Genomic DNA, 23,392 nt, shown 5'->3' with positions numbered 1-23,392 from the left:
TTTGAAGAAATTCCGCTGTTCACAGTTTAATTATACTGACATTAGTATCGACATTCTTTCAAATCGCGGTGATTTAGTCTTATCACACAATCACTCGTCTATTCGAATGAGAAAATACCCACTTTGGATAACTAAGTTAAGAACATTCTCTCTCGAGCAAAGATTATCATTCGCTTAGAGACAAGTGACAAAATTCAGTTAGTCACCAACTTTCATCAGTTGGTTTTGACTCTTGTTCTACAAGCAGTGATATTGAAATTATATTGAAAATTAAAAAACTGAAGCCAGGAAGGAAAATTTTTCATAAAAACAGGTAAATAATGGAAGAAGCTATTTTATTTATAATTTATTTTTAAATATGTGATTATTGACTACATGTATAATTATTGAGGTAAAAACATTAAAAACCTCACCCCCCCCCCTCCACAGCCGTACCCAGGATTTTTTTCGGAAGGGGTTTTAGACAAATATTTTTTTTCGGGGGGGGGGTTACACAAAAAACTTAAAAAGCGCATACAAAATTTGTTTATATCCATTTTTGTTACGTTTTTACGAGTCAGACAAACATTTCGGGGGGGGGGGGTGAACCCCCTCCCCCCGCTGGGTACGGCGGTGTCTCCCCCTTCTGATTGGTTGGACATAATATCTGGCTATATACAAAATTTGGTCTCTTTATATGGGATTATGAACGGCTGATATTAACAAAATATTTGAAACTGTAAAAATGAGCCATTTTTTGGTTATAACCAAGGCTATATCCAAGCATTGAGAAGGGGGTGGGTTAGTTGAGCCGGAATTTTTTGATTTCATGCTAGACTTTTTCCAAGTATCATGGTCACTTTTTTGACACTTTACCCCCCACACATCCTGAGGTCCCATATATAACTGTATAAATATATTTCATCGTTGTGTCGAATCTTGTGATGGCATTCTTACTTGTAATATTCTTTCATTTTCTTTTATATTGTAAAGTAAGAATTTGATTGGTTGATTTCTTTTAATATATTCAAATTTTAATGCAAGTTTATTTTATATTGGTTTTTCTTTGTTTGTTGTGCAAAGGACGGCCCTTGGATATAGGGTCGAAATAGTCCTTTGAATGTGAAGTCAAGTCTATTGTTTAAAAATGTTTATAGTTCTATGACTATTTTTTATTTTGGTGGTTTTTTATTTTGAGTTCATTAAACTATGTTTTCAAAACTTTAACTACAGAACCTGTCCCCCCCCCCTTAAGGAACACCTGTGATCGCAACAGTATTGCCCTCAGCATTGAAGAGTGCCAGTATTGTCAAACGTTACGAAAAGTTAAGTTGTTAGAGTTTGGACAGTACGGCTATTTTTCGTATGGCGGCAACCCTGCTCACGGATTAAAAACAAAATTAAACTGGAAAGCACTTGCTGGTTTTGTAATCATTTATTAAGTTTATTTCCCAATACGGAGCCGTAAAAGAAGTCTCCATTGAAACAAAATTTGATTTGAATAGCCTACTGGTTTTCATAAAGGCAGCTAGCCTAGCTAACATTGTTAGAGTTGTTTTTAGCTTGAAACTTCTAGGCCTATGGCTAGATGAGGAGGACATTGAACTGAGAAAAGGTAACATAGGGCCTACCTGGAAATCCAGCTCTCTCCATGAAAAATTCAGGTAGCCTACTTGTCTAGGCCTGTTAGGCTATATGCCCCTCACTCAAGTTTATAATTTGTAAAACTTGAGAACAAATTGGGGTAAAATTCTACCAAATCATATTAGGCCTATTGAGCTACGAATAAAGTGAATACACCATTCGATGCCTTTTTTTATGCTGATTACGAATATAATAAACATTTCTATCGGAAATGAATTTCCGCCCCCCCCCTATGTATGCCAATTTAGGGTATATATTTCTATATTCGGGGGTGGGGGGAATTTTGTTTCTGATGTAAATGGGAGGTAAGTTTAAACTTTACCCCCACCCACCCTAATGTAGAAATATATACCCTGAATTGGCATATATAGAGGGGTGGGGCTGAAATTCATTTCTGATAGAAATGATTATTATATTTGTAATCAGCATAAAAAAAGCATCAAATGGTGTATTCACTTTATTCCTAGCTCAATAATATGATTTGGTAGAACTTTACCCAAATTGGTTTCTTTGTTAGTTTCTTTATTGCTTTAAAAACAAATTTTGACTATATATTTGCCCATTAGGGGGTTGGGGGATTAAAGTATAGCCTAGGCCTAGCTGGTCTACATACAAAATGTCTTAGGTACAATTATTCTGTGTATTATTAATTAAGAATGGTTTTTTTGACTTCAAACTGTCCAAATACTTTACCTCCCCTCCCCCGTGTGTGTAAATGTATAGCTCTCAAATTTATGTATTTAATAATAAATTTCCCATCTATTCTGTTGCTTGTCTTTGTTTTGCCTCAAACTAAGCTGAAAGAAATTAACAAAGAAACTGGTTTGTTCTCAGTTTTGCACAGCATAAACTTGAGTGAGTGGTGTATAACATAAGTAGGCCTACCAAAATTTCTTCTCCCCACAAAAAAAAAAACGACTCAAATAAAATTGTCAAATTTGGAAAGCCTTATTTTCCAAGGGGGGGATATTTTCTGTGGTGGGGGTATTTTCTGGGGAGAGGGGTAAATGCATAGAACCGACAAAATTGTACACATCCATTTGTGTCAATAGATTGTCCTGATCTAAATCTATGATGACTCTGCATAATAAGATTGTTAGAGGTGAGGTGTCTGACAATAGCAGCATTTACTAGGCCTCTTCCTTCCAGAATTTTTCCAACTTTGGATGTAATGCAAATTGGGTGGTAATTTGCTGAGTCTAATTTGGATAGAGGTAATATTAGCATTTCACCATTCCTGAGACACTATCTTTGTATCCAGGGACATTTGGAAAAGGGCTCCAAGAGGCAAGGCCAATTCTGCATCAGCTTCCTTTAATGTCCAAAGGTGGATTCCATGAGGCCCTACAGATTTGTTCTGGTTCAGGTTTTTCAGTCTAGCCTTAACATCATCTTTACTGATAGTAATTGATAGCATTGGCTTATCAACTGTATACTTGGATTGATTAAGAAGTGGATCTCTATCTAGGATAGTGGACTTTTTGGAACTGATTTTCCAGCATCTCAGCAATGTCTTTAGAGCTGGTAATAGGTTTTCCATCAACAGAAGGCTCAGTTACTTCCTTGTCTTTGCAGGAAAGCATACCTCCAAAATTTCTTGGGACTTGATTTGGAAGCATCTGCAATTGCTTCTTCATACTATCTTGTAATTTTTCTTGAAAGCTGTTGAGCTTTATTAGATTGCTTAAATTTATTATAATTTGCCTATGTTGGCACATCTTTATATTTCGTCTGCTGCTTTTTCTTTTTCTGTATTGCCCAAAATACTTGATAAATTCAATTCAAAATCAACGGATTCAACAATAAGCATTATTTTAACACATAAAAACAAAACAACAAAAAATTGGTTGTTGTCTGCACCTACCCGAATTCGTCTGCACATTTGGAGGCCCCCTCCCAAAAGGTAAAGGGCTAGTGACGTCCCTGGTTGATATAGGTACCATTCTTCAAAATACCTTCACATGGTACCATCAAGGCTCTTTATCCACTTCTGGGTGATTCATTTACCTAACTCAACTACCATCCAAGATCAATAGTTAAAGAAAGCTATCAATAAAGCCCATGGACTGGGGTTTGCCCTCTTCATGTGCAGTGTAGATATTTCGGCTGCCTTTAACTTGGTTGTGCAGTCCCAGGTACTTCTAAAGTTACTTGAATGTGGGTTTAGTGCACATGTTGTAGCACTTCTGTCGTATTGGTATTCGAGGAGTTTTGTGAAAGTTAAACTGGCTGGGGGTCTTCTGAGTAAACTGATCAGACTCTTCTGAGATGTTCGACAAGGATCTGTTTTAAGTCCTATCCTGTTTAACACCCTGACATTTGAAATAACAAAAAATATTGCCAGAGGATTTAGAATCAATCTCTGCAACCTTAGCCTGCTTTTGTATGCGGATGACCTGCTAATGCTAAGTTGCAATCTTGTTTCTCTGCAAGAGAATATTGACCGCCTGATTACTGGATACAAAAGTATTGGTTTACAAGTTAACGCACTTAAGACTGAGTTTCTGGAATTTACTTCTTTGGCAAGAAAGCAACTTTGCAGTGAAAATACATATGTAAATGTGGGACAAACGAAAATTTTTCCGGGAAACTCTATGAAGTATCTGGGAATAACGTATGGTCAAGATATAAGAAGTTTGCGTTTATTGATAATAGATAAAATATCTAAAAGTATTCAATCAAGTTACGGGAAAATTGTCTCTTTGAAGTTTAGCCTGAACAGGAAGATTCTTGCAAAGCTTTATGCTGCAGTTGCTCTCCCTCACCTACTCTATGTATTGGCATTGTGGGATTGGTTCACCCAAACTGATTAACTAAAACTCCAGTCAATCTATTGCAAGTATCTAAAGTTTTTACTTTGATATCCGCTCTGTGAAAGAAACACATTCCTCCTGCATTTCCAAAATATGGTTGACCCAACTGACATTATGCCATCTTCCGAAAGAAACGCCGAAAAAAGGGCAATGGAAACTTAGTGTGAATTTCTGCCCCTACACCTTATCTACGAGTGCAAATGAAGAAGTTGTTGTTTGAGTTTATTCTTTGGTGTTGAAGTGTTTTTGTTTTTCTTTTCTCCTTTTCCTTACTCTGCTTTCCTTTTTTTTATTGTATGAGCGGGCACAAATAAATTATTATTATTATAAAAGCCCTTAACCTAGAATTTTGCCATGGTTCTTTTCAATATAATAGTTGCCACTCTTACAATGTACCACACCCCTTCTGGTGGTCCTTGAAAAAATAATAGAACTTTGGAGAGCACCTTAGGGTACTCCATTGTGAATAGGAAGGGGACTTGAATAATGATTCTTGTGTTTAACTACTTGTGATCTATTTGATAAGAAAAAGGCAACCAATTTCACCTGGAAAAAGCCAATATTGAATACAATGACCATTTTCTGAACTAATTCACTTTGATTAGTAAAGTCAATGCTTTTTAGAGATCAATGGAAATTAAATTTAGCCAGGTATTAGGCCTTTCAAGAATTTTCCAATGGAGTTGATAAGGTAAACAAAATAATGGGAAGTAGAAGTGGATTCGAAGTTTCTTTGTTGTCTCTGTTCTGTAAGAGGAAGGATTTTTTCCTTCATCCAATCAGCAGCAAAAATTTCATATAGTTTTCAGAATATAGGATTGAGGGAGATGGGAAACTGAGGCTATGAAACCCTGTTTCCATATTTGTGAATATTGTCTGGGCTTGGTAACCTTCTGAGAGGGAGAGACAAGAGATTAGAAAGGATGGTTCTGAAACACTACTAAGGGGAAATGGATAGACACTTGCTTTTTGTGTTTTTTTTTAACTTTCTAGTTATTCTTTTAATCTCCAATTGGAAAATAAACACAGGGAAATAAAGGGGTAATGGTAACACCTTGTAATTGATAAGATTATACCTGAAGACTTTGGACAATGGAAGGAAAGAATCTATTGAAGTTATTGGTAGTAAGTTCAGGTGGTCCAGGTAGGCTCAAATTAAGCTGGTCAGGTCTCCTGGTACACAGCTTTTTAACCTCAGAATACCAATTTTTCGGATTCTGAATCTTTTTTTTTGGGGATGTAAGTTAATGATGAAAAAAAAAATTCTGAGAAAAGATGGCATCAGGATATATGTTCCCCAATGAGAGGGAGAGGGGCTGGGGTATAGTTGTTGGAGTAGTGGCAATTATATTCAGTAAGAGCATGAAGTGGACTTGAAGTTGAGTTTTTTGAAAAAAAACCTGCTGAATCAAGAAAATGAAGAATTCACCAAGCTGTCTCATTAAAGTTAGATTGCATCTGATTGGCTTTGTTTTAACTTAGAATGCTATTCTAAAGCCTCTATAAATAAACTTTTAGTATGAAACTTCTAGTAGTTGTTATTATTTTCATCATGAACCATCCCAAACCTGATTACAGTATTGATGTTGCACTACTAACTAAGGTAAAACAACTCCCCACTAGTATAAATTCTTCTGCTCCTAACAGACCATCACTCGTAATTCCACTGTTTCAAGCTTTGACATAGAAAGGAAGTCTCCAGAAGTCATTTGAGCTACATTCCAACATCCAGTTTCACCCACATCGTTTGAGAGATGGTTGCCAGAAATACAGGAAACTAGTTGGTGGGATCCACCACCACTACCTGGCTCAATTTAATTTCCATTGATCTCTAAAAAGCATTGACTTTATTAATCAAAGTGAATTAGTTCAGAAACTGGTCTTTGAATTTAATATTGGCTTTTTCCAGGTGAAATTGGTTGCCTTTTTCTTATCAAATAGATCACAAGTAGTTAAACACAATGTTGTGGTGTATTTTATGGTACTTGGGTGTTTTAGTCGTAGATGCCTTTATTCTCCCTCTATAGGGGAGATAACTCTGGCCCTAAGCTAATTTAACTTTGGTAGCTTAACTTAGGATATGACCAAACTAATGAGGCATACTGACTGGGTATGTTCGAGGGGATAAAGGTAGATCATGGAGAGGTTGTCTAAAATACAATACTTTTATTCAATTTACATATAATAATTACAGATATACATATTCTACTGGGACTGGCTGTCCCAAGTAGACCACAAGTCTCAGAAAATACAATAATATATAATAAGATTCAGGCACTTACAGTGATTCGACAAGATCCCAAGGTATTTCTAACGGGAAAATAAACGAGCAGAGGTTCGCCCTGGAAGTCAAAAAGTCTGTCTTCAGTCTCAAAAATCGGAGGATACGTTCGAAAAACTAACCCCTTCCTTTAGGTACATTGACGCATTTAGCCAGGAAATTGGTAATTGAGAAGATTCCCTCCAAGCTCCCACAGACCACGATTTTTATACTTATCTTAAAAAGTATTATTTTAAAACTTTTTTTTTGCGTCATAATATATTTCCACACAATTAATAATTAACTAAATTAGAAAGCGTTACCACAATACTCCCCATTTAAAGAAGAATTGTCCCAATTCTCAATATTATACTTTTAATACAACTTAATTTTGTTTACAGCTATTATGCTGCCATCTTTGGGTCATTATGTGCCTATACCCTCAATGGGTTTCCTTAGGGTTATGTTTCTGGTCTAATATAGGCCATGTTCTTTTTTGTCGAAGGATTTCAATTTGAAATTCATCCTTGTTTCTCTTTTTCTCTGTCTCTAGGACTGAAAAATACTCTTTTTACCCTTCTTATATGCATCTTCTGTTTTAACTTGACCCCAAGCAGCTTAAACATTATATTAGTGGTTTTGCTTAAATTAGATTTATATTAGGAAAGTTTTATCAATTTTTTTGAGTTTAAATTTAATTCCCATTAATAATTTAATTTATTTGTGTGATGTGGTTAATTTGCCGTTTATTTTTTCTTTTATAATTACCTTGGATAAATTACATATAACATTATTGATTTTTAAATTTTCACATATTTTTCCAGCACAAAGCATTTTCACATATTTCAAGTCCCCTTCCTATTCACAATGGAGTACCCTAAGGTGCTCTCCAAACTGTGAAACCCTGTTTCCATATTTGTGAATATTGTCTGGGCTTGGTAACCCTTCTGAGAGGGAGAGACAAGAGATTAAAAAGGATGGTTCTAAAACACTACTAAGGGGAAATGGGTAGACACTTGCTTTTTGTGTTTGTTTTTAACTTTCTAATTATTCTTTCAATCTCCAATTGGAAAATAAACACAGGAAAATAAAGGGGTAATGGTAACACCTAGTAATTGATAAGATTATACCTGATGACTTTGGACAATGGAAGGAAAGAATCTATTGAAGTTATTGGTAGTAACTTCAGGTGGTTCAGGTAGGCTCAAATTGAGGTGGTCAGGTCGGTACACAGCTTTTTAACCTCAGAATACCAATTTTTTGGATTCTGAGTCTTTTTTTTTGGATGTAAGTTAAAGATGAAAAAAAAATTCTGAGAAAAGATGGCATCAGGATATATGTTCCCCAATGAGAGGGGGAGGGGCTGGGGTATAGCTGTTGGAGTAGTGGCAATCATATTCAGTAAGAGCATGAAGTGGACTTGAAGTTGAGTTTTTTGGAAAAAAAACTGCTGAATCAAGAAAATGAAGAATTCACCAAGCTGTCTCATTAAAGTTAGATTGCATCTGATTGGCTTTGTTTTAACTTAGAATGCTATTCTAAAGCCTCTATAAATAAACTTTTAGTATGAAACTTCTAGCAGTTGTTATTATTTTCATCATGAACCATCCCAAACCTGATTACAGTATTGATATTGCACTACTAACTATGGTAAAACAACTCCCCACTAGTATAAATTCTTCTACTCCTGACAGACCATCACTCGTAAATTCCACTGTTTCAAGCCTTGACATAGAAAGAAAGTCTCCAGAAGTCATTTGAGCTACATTCCAACATCCATTTTCACCCACATTGTTCGAGAGATGGTTGCCAGAAATACAGGAAACTAGTTGGTGGGATCCAAAGACAGACTGGAACCAGTAAATCTGATCTTGGTACTAGAGATTCACATATAGTTTCAATAAATGATTGTGGCACACTACTAGTGAATACAGACTGGCACCACTTTTTCATGCCTCTCAGTTGCCCATTAGTGTTGGTAATAGTGTTTCTTCTTCTAATACTGACTTTCTTTTGATACTATCGCAATTGTTTCCTCTGCATTAACTTGTTTGCCTAGGGTTTACCTCCTGGTGTTTCATAGTGCTGTAGCTGAAAACATAGACAGATTATCAGTTTCTGCTTACTCTTGACCTACTAACCCTTGTTTGGCTACTTTGTAAAAAATTAAGTTCTTTAGTTCCATAGTCGATATCCTTCCATGCAAACTTCGTGAACTTTACATTTGTCTTATTAAGGAAAAAGTAAATGTTGCTGCAATTACAGAGGTTGCACAAAAAATACCTTGACATCTTTATCACCGGATGTAATTGAAATCACTAGTTGCCAACTCTTTTGAACCCGAATTTCCTACTGTGCTGTAGATAACTGTGCTTATATTTAAAAGAGATATTAAAGGTTTGTGTCACTCATCTTAACTCTGACTATTGAGTGGATTGGGTTCTTTGGATAAAAATGAATAACCTAAGTTCATCAATAGTTTTGGGTGTTTATATAGAAGTCCCAGTGCTCCATTGTTTTAGAATCTGAATCTTCTTTGGCTGCTATGCTATCTGCGGTGACGTCCGATTTTGAAAATTATGATCTTGCCCTCTTGAGTGACTTGAATCTTCTCAAAATTCATTGGATTGATGGGTTTGGCTTTTGTATTAGAGACTCTTAGTGACAGGACCCTTCAGGATAGTGTTAATGGATCTGCCCTCTGGCAATAATAATAGAAGTTTGAATCAGGGAAAGAACAAATGCTTTGAAATATGAACTTTCTTTCAGGCACCAATTCATTTGCAATGATCAGTTCTCTTAGATTTTAAAGCCAATGAAGTAAAAGTAATGAAAACACAACACTGCTTACATTCTTTTGATAATTTGACTGATAATTGTGTTTTCTATTTGCTGCTCCTCAGTGATGCCAAGGATAAATGCCTCATGGACTATTTTTGTGACAGATGTCAGATTTTTAAAAGCAAAGTTTAAGAGATACCAAGGCAAACCTATATTAATGCCCTATTTTACCAAACATTATGTTAACTTCTTTAGTTTCTTTGCCTTGGTTTGAAGAAAATCTTTTTGTAAGGATACAAAAATTATTGTCAATATTTTTTAAACCTTTAAAACATTCAAAAAGTAATTCCGAAAAGCGAAGTTTTTGTGATGATAGTAAAGAGCAAAGTAGAAACTTAAAACAAATAAGAATTATTGCACTATTTGCCATCGGTGCAGTATATTTTTGAAAAAATGTTTCCAAAAACTGGATCGTAATATTTCCCTATATTTGTAGAATTCTGAAAACAAGCGCTTACTTAAAACTATTCTTTCTGGACTTGTTTTTAGAGAGTTAAAATCGTGTCATAAAAGTTATTGCATTCATGACCATTGACCAATAAAGACCATTGAGAGCTCTATGAATTAGTCTATTTTTTTTATTATCTGCAGGACACTTAAGGATTTTCAAAAATAAACCATAAAGCAGTAATTTTTGTTTGTTTTAGTTTCAACTTTGCTCTTTACTTTCATTAGTAAAACTCTGTTTTTTCCAATTGATTCAAAATTGAAACTAACAGAAAGTACCACAAACAAGATTTGGGCTAATGCCCCAAACCTTCTAAAGACCAGAGCATCATTTGCTCTTTACTAAAAAACTTTACATTTATTTAAATACTTTTATTTAAAGTGTTAATAAGCCAAAATTATGTTGATACAAGAAATTAACCACTGAATATTTCAGGAAAGACCCAGCTTCCTAGGATGCTGAACCATCTGTGTGCATGAGAAATGAGTCAAGTGCAGTTTGAAATTCTTTATTGTACTTGATTATGCTGAATTACATTTGGTGAAAAAATTGAGTATTGATGAATAGAAAGTCATCAGAATTCGGAAGCTCTTTTATCTCAAATTATGGATCATGGGAAGATAAATCGTATTTTTCCCCTTTTCTCATGGTATTTGTAGCTCAAAAATATTTTGTTGCAACAAGTTTTGTCAATGCTGTTGTTATTAAGGAGGCCTATGTATTTTATTTTTGATATATCAGACACATGTGTAAGAATTTATCTAGGTGAGTCAAAGGCCTCCTCAAATTTGCATTGCTGGTCAATTGTTCAATTTTTATGTCTAATATGATTATTTAGAGCAACAGTAAGATTGCAGTTTTGTAAAAAAAAAATTCAACTCAGAGAGGTAATTTCTAATATTTAGTTGGGTTAGTCTTTGTTTGTGTTTTCTTGTAGTTGTTGCATGTGTATATGCCACAATTTTTAGACTTTCTAGAAGGATCCTTTAAACCAATCTAATAGAATGGAATCATCATTATCCCCAAGTGTACAGGTACGAATTACTGGATTGTGGTTATTGTCTTGCATTACATCTGTACAATAATCTTGTTTTGTTTGTATAATGTGTTCTTTAGTGTTCATTACACTGTAATGAACACTAAACTGTTCATTACAGTCATTGTTGTGGTCATGTTTTTTGTCTTTATTGCACAAATGAAACAAAATATCAGTAAAGTGAATTTAATGATCCAGTATTTGCAACATAGCGAGAAGGAACTGGTACAAGGAGTTGACTGAGGATGTTATGTTAAAAAAGATAGAAATGTATTTTACCATATTAGAATAAAAATGGGGGTTGTTCTTATGGTTCTTATGGCTGGAAACGGCAGTATTAATGGTTATTTTTTCGCTGCAACTAAGTAATATGCCATATGAAACTGAACGACGAGAACTGCTAATGAAGTGCCCCCAGTAGGGGGCACTTAATAAAGAACGTGTGCAGTAAAAATACAGCATAGGCTACCATGTGTACATAGAGCAGTGATGAAGTTAGTTTCCAGACAACCAAATGTTGCTTGTAAACAAAAAAAAAGCGTTTTTATCTTGATTGCACCTCAATTTGCATTTAGAGGAGCTGAGATAGTCTTCTAATAACTCTACACAAAAAAAGCAATGTTGTCTGTCAATACTGATAGATTGGATAAGTAATTATAATAAAAAAAATAATGATAAGATAAATGGCAATGTTAAACTTTGCTTAAATGTACACAATAAAGATAACTCACGTATATCGAACACAAAAGTATTAAAAATAATTTTGATATTGCCTTTTCCTGCTCATTCTGACTCTCTATGCTCTTTTTTGCAATAACTTTTTATGGCTCGTTAGTTACTCTCCTCGCATTGGTTTATTGCTTCATAGTGACCTCGCAATGACGTCTCTTTTTTTCTCAAGGAAACTACCCTTGTACTTGCAATTTATTCTGCAGGAACATATGCTCAAGGGCTCAAGCGACAGAAAACCTGCTCCTAAACAATGATTGCTGGACCTACTTCAAAAACAACTGTCAGTTAAGATATTCTTTTAAATATAATCAATGATCAATTTTTGCAGAAATCGACAAACTTTTCACTTCTTGTGTTGATATTTCAGGTTTCTGGGCTCACGCACTTACTGTACACGATTATCAAGATCTGATTGATAGAGGATGGAGAAGAAGTGGTCAATATTTTTACAAACCAGTTATGGATGTCCAGTAGCTCTGTAGCCCACAGAGTGAAGCAAAAGGAAAAGGGCTAAATAGTTTTACTGAAAAGCCCGCTTGCTGTTAAATAGAAGAAGAAGAAAGAAGGATGTCACTTGCTGCCCTCAATACACCATCAGGTAAAGAATGATCTGACATTCTTTTATAATCATCCATCCTTATATTTAATGGTATGCAAAATCTGTGAATAATAGTTTGTGAACAAAAGTTTTATTTTTTCTTTGTTAATTTTTTTCAATAGTTTGAATAAATCGTCTATCTGCTGTCATCAAAACTGGTTTAAAAATTAAAAGCATCGTTTTGATTGCCCATGCTCAATCTAGCAGTAGATAAATATTAATAAATACAAATATGTAGCTATGGCTGTCGTATGAGCTCAGGGGCCTACTGCAATATTTTATTCTTATTTTCTTGGAAATTCACATTACCAGGCTAGGCTTAATTGCTTTAAAATGCATTAGAATGCGTTTAAAATGCGTTTGAGAATTCTTGATGACTTTTTTCCCACTGAATATTACATTGAGAATCAAAAGCGATATGCTCTTAAAAGGTGTGAGGGAAGATAGGCTGCAGTATACACCTTCTTGCAGCAGGACCAGGTATTCTTCACCTTACCTTGCATCTGAAATCCAAACGTTACTTTGGAATCTGTTTAACTGTAAGCTTTCCAGATTCACGATGTGTAATTACAGCCGCAAAAAAAATACAAGAGGGCTTAATGAGCAATACATGCATATTTTGCTTCCCAGACACAGAGGAATTTCTGTGACTTGTTGCTATTGTTTGAGTTTGGACTGAACTGGTTAAAGAAAAAAGTTCATCCTGCATCAATAGACAGAGCAAATTTCGATCCAGAATCATTTACAACAGTATTAAGAAAACCAAAAGAGAAGATAAAGCAACTTAAACAGCACCTACTTGACAGACATTTTCCCTAAAAAGGATCATAGTAAATGAGTATCTTCATAGCATTGTGCCAGGAGTCACACAGCGGCCCTAAAGAACTGCCAGACAGCCAGACGAGCTGTGCTACAGCAAACTTATCAGAGAAATATACTTCTTCTTTTTATTTGGATTAGTGTGGAGGGGCTTTCGCGTTATCTTACCATCAAAATTGAATTCCAAGATAAAACAGACTGTTTTTTGAACGGGCATTTCCTTAATTCCCAGGCAAACACTGCGAAAGAGATTCCTACAGAGCTGTTGACCAATATTTCAACCACTTCAGAAAATACCTGAGAAATATATTTAGTTCTTGTCTATTGGACCATAGAAATATTTAAGGGACAGTTTGGCTTGATTTTGTAAACTTTAATTTGGCTATTTTTACAATGTAACTTTTACTATGTAAAAACATAATAACAGACCTGATAAAACAGTATTAAGTAGCCTCTAAGTAGAAAAGTCCTTAAGTAGCCTCAAGGTCTAAAAAAGCCAAGTAAGCTCAGTTTTCATTAAAGCGTTAGTTTTACAAAATTCTACAAATATAGGGAAATATCAAAAGTCAGTCCATTTGAATCAGTGCTGCAGATATGCTTCGTACAAACTGCAAAATAATGATTTCTGTTTATTTTAAGCATCAGCTTCGCTATTTATTTCCACCAGAAAATTATTGTTTTAAATATTAATTCTTGTTAGTTTTTAGGCTTCAAAACTTGACACAAAATGCTGTACAAAAGTATCTTTGTCTAAATTAGGTGAAGAGACATTAAATATATTGTTTTACTTTGCACCTCTTTTCATTTTTCCTTGAAAAAATCTGTAATTTCGTCACATAAAGAGGTCAAGGGGTATATTACCCTCGGTATCCTTGAGAAGTTACGCAGACAAAAAGTTCAAATATGTATGAAATATTGTCTTGTATGAAATATATATACTACTACTACTAACAACAACTCACCGCAGGAACAAGCCGCCTGAGGCCAACACAGCTACGCACGCTCCTCCATTAAAATCTATTCAAAGTCTCCCTTTTTACACCCTCCTAGGAAGTTCATGTTTCCTTTAAATCTTTCTTTATGACGTCCTCTCACCCTAGACGAGGACGACCTGCTTTCTGTTTAGCCCTAGACGGTTGGCCGAAAAGGCAAATCTTCGGCAATTTGTTGTCCTTCATCCCCGCAACGTTCCCTAGCCATCTCAAACTTTTTTTTCATTATAGCCCTAGAAAGTGGGATTGAACCACATTTTTCGTACAGCCTACTGTTTGTTATAAGGTCAGTCAGCCGGGTACCCAAAGCAATCCGTAGGCAATGTCTCTGGAAAACATCTAACAAACCTTTGTCTGCTTTTCGGAACGACCATGGTTCAGAGCCATATTTGACCACTGTCATCACTGCATCTTCTAATATTCTAATCTTGGGTTTGCAGACTTATCTTCCTATTCTTCCAAGCTTTTCCTAACTGTGAAAAAAAACACCCTGAGCCTTGACTATTCTACTTTTAATATCTTCACTGCTCCCACTGTCTTTACTAATAATGCTACCAAGGTAAGTGAAGCTGCCCACCTTTATCATTCTTTACCTTACCCAACGTCACCTTTTCGTCTTCACTTATTCCTAGCCTTAGTGACTTCAAACCTATTCTAGCACCCTGAAATCGCAAAACTTCTAAAAATTCATTCATTTTCCTCACACTTTCATCTAGGATACTTAAATCACCAGCATAATCTAAATCCAGGAGAGTTTTTCCTCCGCATTTGATTCCGTGGTTCCCTATTGTCTTTCCCGTGCTCCTTAAAGTCTATCGAACGGATCCATATAAGATAAGATATTTATTTCAAAAATGATCACTATCACAAACCCACAAAGAGCCGATTTCGGACTTCGGAGTCGACAATATATATGGTTGCACTAAAACTGGCAAAAATGCAAAAAACAACAACGAAGTAAAAAATCATAATGAACAATCATTTAAAAGTCAATAATTAAAACTTTAAAAAGTCAATTAAATAGTTAGAAAGGTAAAAACTGGTCAAACTAAACTTACACAAATACAAATCAGAAAAAGAATTAAAGGGGGCATAAAAAAAGGGGGGAGTAAGCGAATAAACACAATAAAAGAACGAGACATAAATACATATAAATTAAAAGGGACACTAAAAAAGTGTCAATAATTCAACTACACTAAGTCAATAAAAGAGTTGAAAAGATAAAAACTGGTCAAGAAAGAAGGGGGGGGGGGGCAAAAATAAATAAGTATACCCCCTAAAAAAGAGAACGAAATATAAAATATATAAAAATTACAGGAGGAACTAAAAAAAGAGAGGGGGGACAAGCAAATGGGTGCTAGAACCCGGGCAGCACCAACAGCTAATAAAAAAAAGAGAGAGGAAAAAAAGAGAAAATAGTGGGATATTTTATTCATTTTTTGTGTTATGAAGGGACAAAAGTTCTTTCGTATCGGGAAGTAACGCAACGAATGGGGGACAAAGTAGGGATGGGCTCAGAAACAGCTCGCGGCTACTGTAATCTGAATGGGAAGTGACGTTTGGGGAAAATACTTGCCGTCCGAGGGTTTGTTATTACATTTTTTTGCAAAACGGAGGCACAACGAAACCCTCCTTCGCTCAAGGGTTTCCAAACTAGCTTTAAAGGGGGATAGAACACAACTCTGCATAACTCCCGTTTTAATACAAAACCAGCTGCTAACCTCATTTCTACCTTAACTGCAGCACTGTTATTCTCGTAAATAGCACTAATCACTTTAATGTATTTGTCAGGTATACCATAGAAGGATAAGACCTTTGCTAAAGCTCTTCTATCAACAGAATCGAACGCTTGTTCATAATTTTCAAAACTGAGGACCAAAGGTGTTTAACAACTCAGGCACTTCTCAATTATTAACCTAAGAGTGAAAATATAGTCGACACATCCTCTACCTTTTCTTAAGTAATTTACTACCTAAAGGGACCAGACTAATGCCTCGATAATTACCACACTCACTCTTATCACCTTTCTTATACAGTGGTTTAATTAAGGATTTCCTAAAATCGTTAGGTACTTCCCCTTTTTCAAAAATCATATTCATTATCTTCAGTAACTTATTTCTAACCTTAGATCCACCATATTTAAGAAACTCATTTACCACACTATCAGCACCTAAAGGCTTACTATTTTTTAATCCTTTTATTACAGTCGCTAATTCTTCCTCGCGAAACAAATCTTCTTTCACATTCAAGGTATCACAAACTTTTTCATTTACCTGTATATCTTTTCCTGCAACTCTATCATGGTTTAGCACATTCTCAAAATGTTCTGCCCATCTCTCTTTAACTCTTTCCTTATCACTAATTGTGGCCCTATTCCCATCTTTGGGACAAGTCCGGATTGACTACTCCCTCTCAATTTATTAAAATGTCAGTACAATATTTTACTACTATGTTGTCTAGCTGCATCTTTCAGATCCTCGGCAATTTTATCCATGGCCTCCACTTTACACCTCCTTAGTTCATATTTTAATACTTTCTCCACTTTCTGTAGATTCCTTTTTTTTCATATGATCTATCACTCAGATAATTCTTATACAAGCTCCTTCTCCTCTTTGTTAAACATAAAGCCTTTTCTCTAATATTCCTAGCTGTAGTCCTAACTTTCTTCCCTAAGACACCATCAGCAACTTCACAAATTGTTTTTTTTAAATTATTCCAACCATCTTCCACATTGTCAAATTTTAAACTCTCAAGTTATGTATTTAACTGTTCCTGGAAAGTTTCTCTCAAATTCTCATCCTGGAGTCTACCAAAATCATAACTTCCCGGGTGGTAGTTACCCTTCCAAAATTTTAGCTTTAAATTAACCTTATACACTACTAGATGGAGATCTTTACTTTTAACATCAATAACAACACTTCTATATACCCTAGTATCTTGCACTGATCCTGCCAGTCTTCGGTTTACTATAATATAATTGATATGGTTTGCTGTCTTACCATCACGTGAATGTCATGTTAACTTTTGGTTCATTTTATGACGAACCACGGTATTTATTATAACTAGACTGTTATGCCTACAAAATTGCAAAAGTTTTTTTGCCATTACTGTTTTCTTTTCCTACTCCAAATTTACCTAGGCTAGGATGCCATCTATCCCTATTTCTACCGACCTGAGCGTTAAAATCTTCAAGTAAAAACATCATCATTCTACCTGGGACCCTGTCTATTTGCTCATGTAACTGTAAGTAAAATTCATTGAGTCACTAGTATCTCCGTCAGTCGGTTCTTCAGGGGCATATACTACTATAACTGATACCCTAAACTTTTTAGTCATAAAACGAGCAATTAGTATTCTATTATTAATACCTTCCCAGCCTAAACAAGACTTAGCAACTTACTTATTCATCAAGAGCCCTACTCCCTGTCTATATACCCCATCCTTCCTGCTTGAGTTAAAAAATTCTATATCATCTATTTTCATTATTCGTACACCTGGGATATGAGTTTCTGAAGCTCCTAATAAGTCCAGTTCGAATCATCTGAATTCATCAGTCAAAATATCGATACGATAGTCATTTTTTAACGTCGTAACATTCCAAGTTCCAATTATCTTGTTCTTTAAATCATTGAAAGTGTTTAGGCCTCAGGAAAAGCAATGATGCTGGATACCAGTGCAGGAAGAGATTTTAAAAAACTGAAGCATATTAACAAATTTTGGGATATGCAGTCAATATAATTAAAAAGATTTTTTGTTATTATCGTATTTTTTCTGACACGATGCTATAAAGAATTTTGGACTTCTCAAAAGAAAGTGTACGTTCGTTGTTTTGGTTTCTTGGACTTAACATTTGATATAACATATTTTTAAAATTACTGGAGCTATCACTCCATCATTTAAATTTTAAACATTATTTTTCACCTGTCAATTAATAAAAGTCAACCGTTTATTATGTTTTTTTGTAATTTTAGTAATTTTATAATACAGGGAATATACAGAAAACCAATTTATGACGATATTTTAGGTAGTGAGATAACAGAGTCACTAAAATAATACATCTTATCTCAGAGAAGCGTATTTTCAAAACAAAACTATATTATATCGTCTTGTATTTAAAGATGCAGTTTTTGTCGAAAATTGTTTTTCTTGTAACATTATCTTTGTTATTAAAAAAAAGATCGCTAAATATGGTGATTTCCTTTCAAAAGAGCCCACTCCCGACAAGAACCAGTATTTCGGTACAGTCACCCCTGAGAAAAAAAAAACAGAACAAAAAAATGGAGACACTTCAGTGCTTCCTATACAAAGTCCTTTTTGGTCATAATGATTTTTTTTTTGGTCATAATGATCTCTATGTGCACTGCCCATTAATATGAAAAGTATAATGTTTAAAATTTGGATATATTTTCATAATTATATCATGAATCACATATTATGAATCTGTGTTTGGAAGTTCTTTTAGATATTAATGATTTATTATTGTAGCGAATTGGCTTTCACTCAGAATCTTTCTAATGTAATACCAGATATCAGGTGGTACTTCTTAGGGTTTTACATCCACAACTATCCGAAGATGCGATATAAGGGACAGTATAGCCCATTTTTTTGTTGTGCCCAGAAACCAAAACATGGCTGCCAATTGAAAAATGTGTGCCGATTTTGGACAAGACAAAATATGCAAGGTTAAATCCTGATCTCAACGTAGTGGATGAAGAAGAAAATGTGGATTTGAATGAAGTATGTATTTAGGATCCTGGCTTAATTTTAATTCAAATTCAGCTTCAGTTCAAATTCAGAAGGTATTCGGGGGGGGGGGGGGAGTAATTTATTCTTCAAAATATAAATGAAACAACTTATTTTTGTCGATATTTTTCAATAAAATAAAAATATTTTGTAGGGTAATTGCACCCCTCCCCTCAGGCTGAGGTACCTGGTTAGAAAACATGAAGTTACATGATATGGACTTTATTTATATAACGTTTCATGGCAACGAACTCCAGTGAAGAGGGACTTATCCTAGTAGTTACCAGAATTTTAAAAAGTGGGATTTTAAAAGACTGCACTCCAAAAAACCGATTTTTAATGGAAATTCCAAATATTTAAATCTACTAAGTGGAATGACTAACCAGAAACGTCAAGGTTGACTGAGTAAATCGAAACACGTCATGTGCATCTGAGTTTTCAAATTCCCTCTACTATATCGAGGAGTGACTTGGGAGATCGATGTAAAGCTTTCAGGGCTCGTCGGGTCAAGTCAACCTAAAACCATGACATGGGGGAAATGGCAGAGAAAAAACCAGAGAAACTACATACGTTCTAACAATTGAAACTGCATATCTGAAATATGTTTTGAACTGCTTGGGGATGGCTTCAAAACTTTTAGGTAATGTCGGAGGAAGGGTGGGACAAGAGGCTTTCACCTCAAATTTAAAATTTGCGGTGAAATCAGGGGATGGGTGAAAGAAATTTTGTTTTTGATTTACCAACACATAAAATTTACTCTTTCTAATCGTCTTGAAAATGGCATTCGTGAATTTATCGACCAAGTGAATCCCTGTGCAGAAACCAGATTTGAAACTAATTTTGGCTGTCGGTTTATAACACCCAAAAATGAGATTGTAATTCTTTTCGTCCCTGTAATGCTTGTAAGCTAATGGAAGATGTACACCTCAATGAAAACAAAATATTTTGAATATTGGTTTTATTGAAATTTGACCGTTGAAACAGGTCCAATAAATTTAGTTAAATCAGATTAGCTTAGAATGCTAGGGTGTTAGATAGAGTCAAGGAGCCATCAATGCAATGTAGACAAGAATCCATGAAAAAAGAAAATGTTTGCGTTGATTTTTGATGCCCAAAATAGACCTGAATTAGTTTTGTCGTCCATCAGCTAGCAACCTTCTGGCCATGTGTACTGGGCTAAACGAAGTTCAAAGGGGAAAGACCTTCGGAAAAATGGATTGTGTTGATTCGTAAACCCAAAATTGGCTTAAAATTTCTTTTCTCTTATCGACATGAAGCTTTCCAGCTAAGAAGACTGGAGTAAAGTGATTCTAATGAGCAAAGCCAATTCAGGAAGAAAACTGTGGATATACCGATTCTTAGTTAGAAAAATTTTAGTTTTATAATGCTAACCTGCTCTTATATTTTAGGCCATGTAGACATGTCACTGACATTTTCTGATCAGAAGAGAACCTTAATTAAAACAAAACAATTAAGGAAACAAATCTGGTTGTTCTGATCCGTGATGTGCTTTAAAAAAAAGAAGAAAAAAAAAACAGAATTGTTTTTAGTAAATGACTGACCTGTATTTATTTAAACGAACAAACTATTACCACAAAATATAACATGAAAAGATTCTTCTAATAACATTATGTATATATATATATATATATATATATATATATATATATATATATATATATATATATATATACCATCTGCTACTTCAGCCTAAGGCCCCAAGGGACTGGTCCTTGGGACCTGTTACCAAGTTAATCTCAGCCTTTTACCAGTTAAGCTAGGAGTGCGTACGCAAAAGTTAAAACTGTAGACAAGGAGCATGGAGCGAAAACTTCGCATAGTGACTGGAACCCATAATTATTATTACTATTTTTTTAATGTAGTACAATAATGAATTTACCCACAAATTGACTTTTGCCGCACTTTAAGGGAAGTTGCACCCGATCTCACCAAGGTGGTGGAGAACAGATAGATAAATCTTCCAATTAATTTGTGTTTTGTTATTTTTTGTCACTTCATTTATATTATCGACATGTAAGCGAAACGACATAATTTCATCCGGGATAGTCGCACAAGATTATAGCTGTAGCTGTTGAAGATTTTCTGTTGAATGAGGTCCGAAGATAGCCTACCTAAGGCGATAGGATACTTTGATCCTCCAATCCATCCCCCTCCCACCTCTTCCTCCACAAAGGAGTGGTTTGCGGCAATAATAAGGCACACCAATGAGCTTAGGTCACACTTCCCATCAAGTTTGGTGGATATCTGACGTTTACATGTAGTAGAAGCACTTATCACGAAAATTTAGATCTTCTCCCCATTTACCGAATCCAAACCAGTGTCTGAAACGACATAGCTAGGATATTACCTGTTACTTCTGATTAAGTGTGGTTTAGTGCTACTATTTTTGTTAGATACCCTTACGATCAGAATTTAGATGTTTGCCTCCTCAGAATTTAGATAGCTGTTACGTATCATGAAGTTTAATTGAGATTGAACAACATTTATGGTAGATGTCCTCACGAAAAGAATTGAGGGAGTCCGTACAATATTCGGATCATATTATGACCCCCAAAGACACAGTGTGAGGATCGCAAACTGGCTATTACAAGCCCAGATGGGTCAAATCCACACTTCTGATTCAAACTTTAAAACAAACATAAATATAAAAAATAAACAAATATGCTAAGGCTCATTAGAAAAAAATAGATTCTTAAATCTATGTGTCAAAAAGATTTAAAATATAAAAAAAATACAAATTTAAAAAAAATTTATAAAAAAAATACAAAGAGGAGTAAACCAAGGAAATGTAAATAACAAGGAAGAGGGAATCAATGGGGATGGTTTATTAAATTTTTTTTTATGATAACGAAGGGAGACAAAAATTTTTAGGGAATTTAGTGAAAGAAAAAAGGCTATACAAACAGAATGTTCAAAATCAGGAAAATAAAATTTACAAAATTGCTGGTAAAAAGTGTAAGCGGTAAGGAAAGAGGTGCAGCATATTGACTTATATAACGTATCAACTATGTAGGGGAAATTTCTTGGATGTTTTACAGTGGAAATTATTATTGAGGAAAGACCGGGACATTTTTGAAGCATAACGAGTGAGGCAAGGTCCTATGGAGGGGGGGATGTACTAATCAGAGAAATGAGAATTTTTCTGGGGACTAAGAAAAGTAGTATTTGTGAAATGCTTTAAAACTGTCAAACAGTTCGATCTAGGACATCTTAATTTTTGAAGGGGCTTAAGGAAGGAAGTCTGGTATTTTTGCGTTTAAAATTATAGTTAATATGGTAATCCTATTTTAAATCGCTAGAGACAGTAACACCCTAGATCATCAACAAATTTCTTTATATTCAAGAAATCCACACCAAGGCTATTGATTATTGCAAAGAAATAAAATTGGGCCAACAGTTCTTCCTGGGGCAGAATATTAGAAGTCGGAAGGGGATAAGACTATATAGTTATGTACTTAACTACTTGGGTTCTATTAGGAAGGAGAAGATGCAATTAATTTGATTAAGTAAGGGTTAAATTCATTTCATAGCTTTTCCATCAAGATATTTTACTTAATTAAATCCAAATCTATTTGTTATTCTACTGACATAATGTTGAGTCAGATATTAAGTTTTTTGAGTTTATTTCATATTCTGTCTATGTGAACAAGATATTAGGTGGTAGGACACAAACAATAACTGACACTAAAACTGAGTGTTCCTTCATCATGGAATTCTGTCATTTACTGTTTGTAAAGATTCGTATCAGTTTCCCTTAGAACTTTATTGATTTTTCTTCCGTTTCTAGGTCTTGGTGCTGCATGAAAGAACCATGATGAATTATGCTGAGTACTGAAGCGTATGTGTTGATGCAAATGATGAATCTGAAGTCAAAGAATATGCTAAACTTGTTGGATCCAGCGTGGCAAATCGAATGCTTCTCTTCCGGGAATAAATTTGAGTTTTTATTTATTTCAGTTTTAGTAATTTGAACGAAAGATTTTGACCTGAATAAGGAATGAATAAATTTTGTTTGACAGAAGAATTGACACTCACTATGTTTTTGATTTTAGTTGTTGTTTATTTTTTTATCTACTCTGCAGGGCCGTATCCAGGATTTTTTTCGGAGGGGGAGGGGGACAAAAAGAGACTAGAAAATGCATCACAAGTTTGTTTATATTCATTTTTGTTACGTTTTTACGAGTCAGACAAACATTTCGGGTGAGGGAGGGGGTCAAAATTTAGTACAAACAGAAATTATTCTGCACATGAGGGAGGCTTAGGTCCTACTAAGCCTTTCCCTCCACTTTTTACGCTTAAGCTCAACTAATTTATTATTGTGAGTTTGATCAATCTCTATAATATATTAACACATTTGTGTAAAGAACTGGTTTAGTGGGAAAGAAGACCCTGGCAAATTGTAGGAATATTTCCGAGGTTTTAACGTCGCTCTCGGCTTTCATTTGGAACAAACAGGTTTTCCGAAG

At 34.8% G+C, this 23,392-nt stretch overlaps 1 long non-coding RNA gene across 4 annotated transcripts; it reads left to right on the top strand.

The window, feature by feature from the left end:
* The first annotated feature begins 1,361 nt into the window (after positions 1–1,361).
* On the top strand, positions 1,362–22,944 carry LOC148940328 (uncharacterized). 4 transcript variants are annotated; one of them, XR_016143433.1, is made up of 4 exons: positions 1,362–1,406; positions 12,121–12,351; positions 18,648–18,899; positions 22,714–22,944. It is a non-coding gene; the product is annotated as an uncharacterized LOC148940328 (long non-coding RNA). The 4 variants fall into 4 exon arrangements; XR_016143432.1 differs by lacking the exon at positions 1,362–1,406 and adding an exon at positions 1,413–1,594; XR_016143435.1 differs by lacking the exon at positions 1,362–1,406 and adding an exon at positions 1,474–1,524.
* The last annotated feature ends 448 nt before the right edge of the window (positions 22,945–23,392 follow it).

The sequence above is a fragment of the Artemia sp. Qi Xiang Cuo genome, chromosome 20, assembly GCF_049724085.1.
Source record: "Artemia sp. Qi Xiang Cuo chromosome 20, ASM4972408v1, whole genome shotgun sequence".
NCBI lineage: Eukaryota > Metazoa > Arthropoda > Branchiopoda > Anostraca > Artemiidae > Artemia > Artemia sp. Qi Xiang Cuo.
Note: the sequence above shows the minus strand (reverse complement) of the source record. Positions and strands in the feature narration are given on the sequence as shown.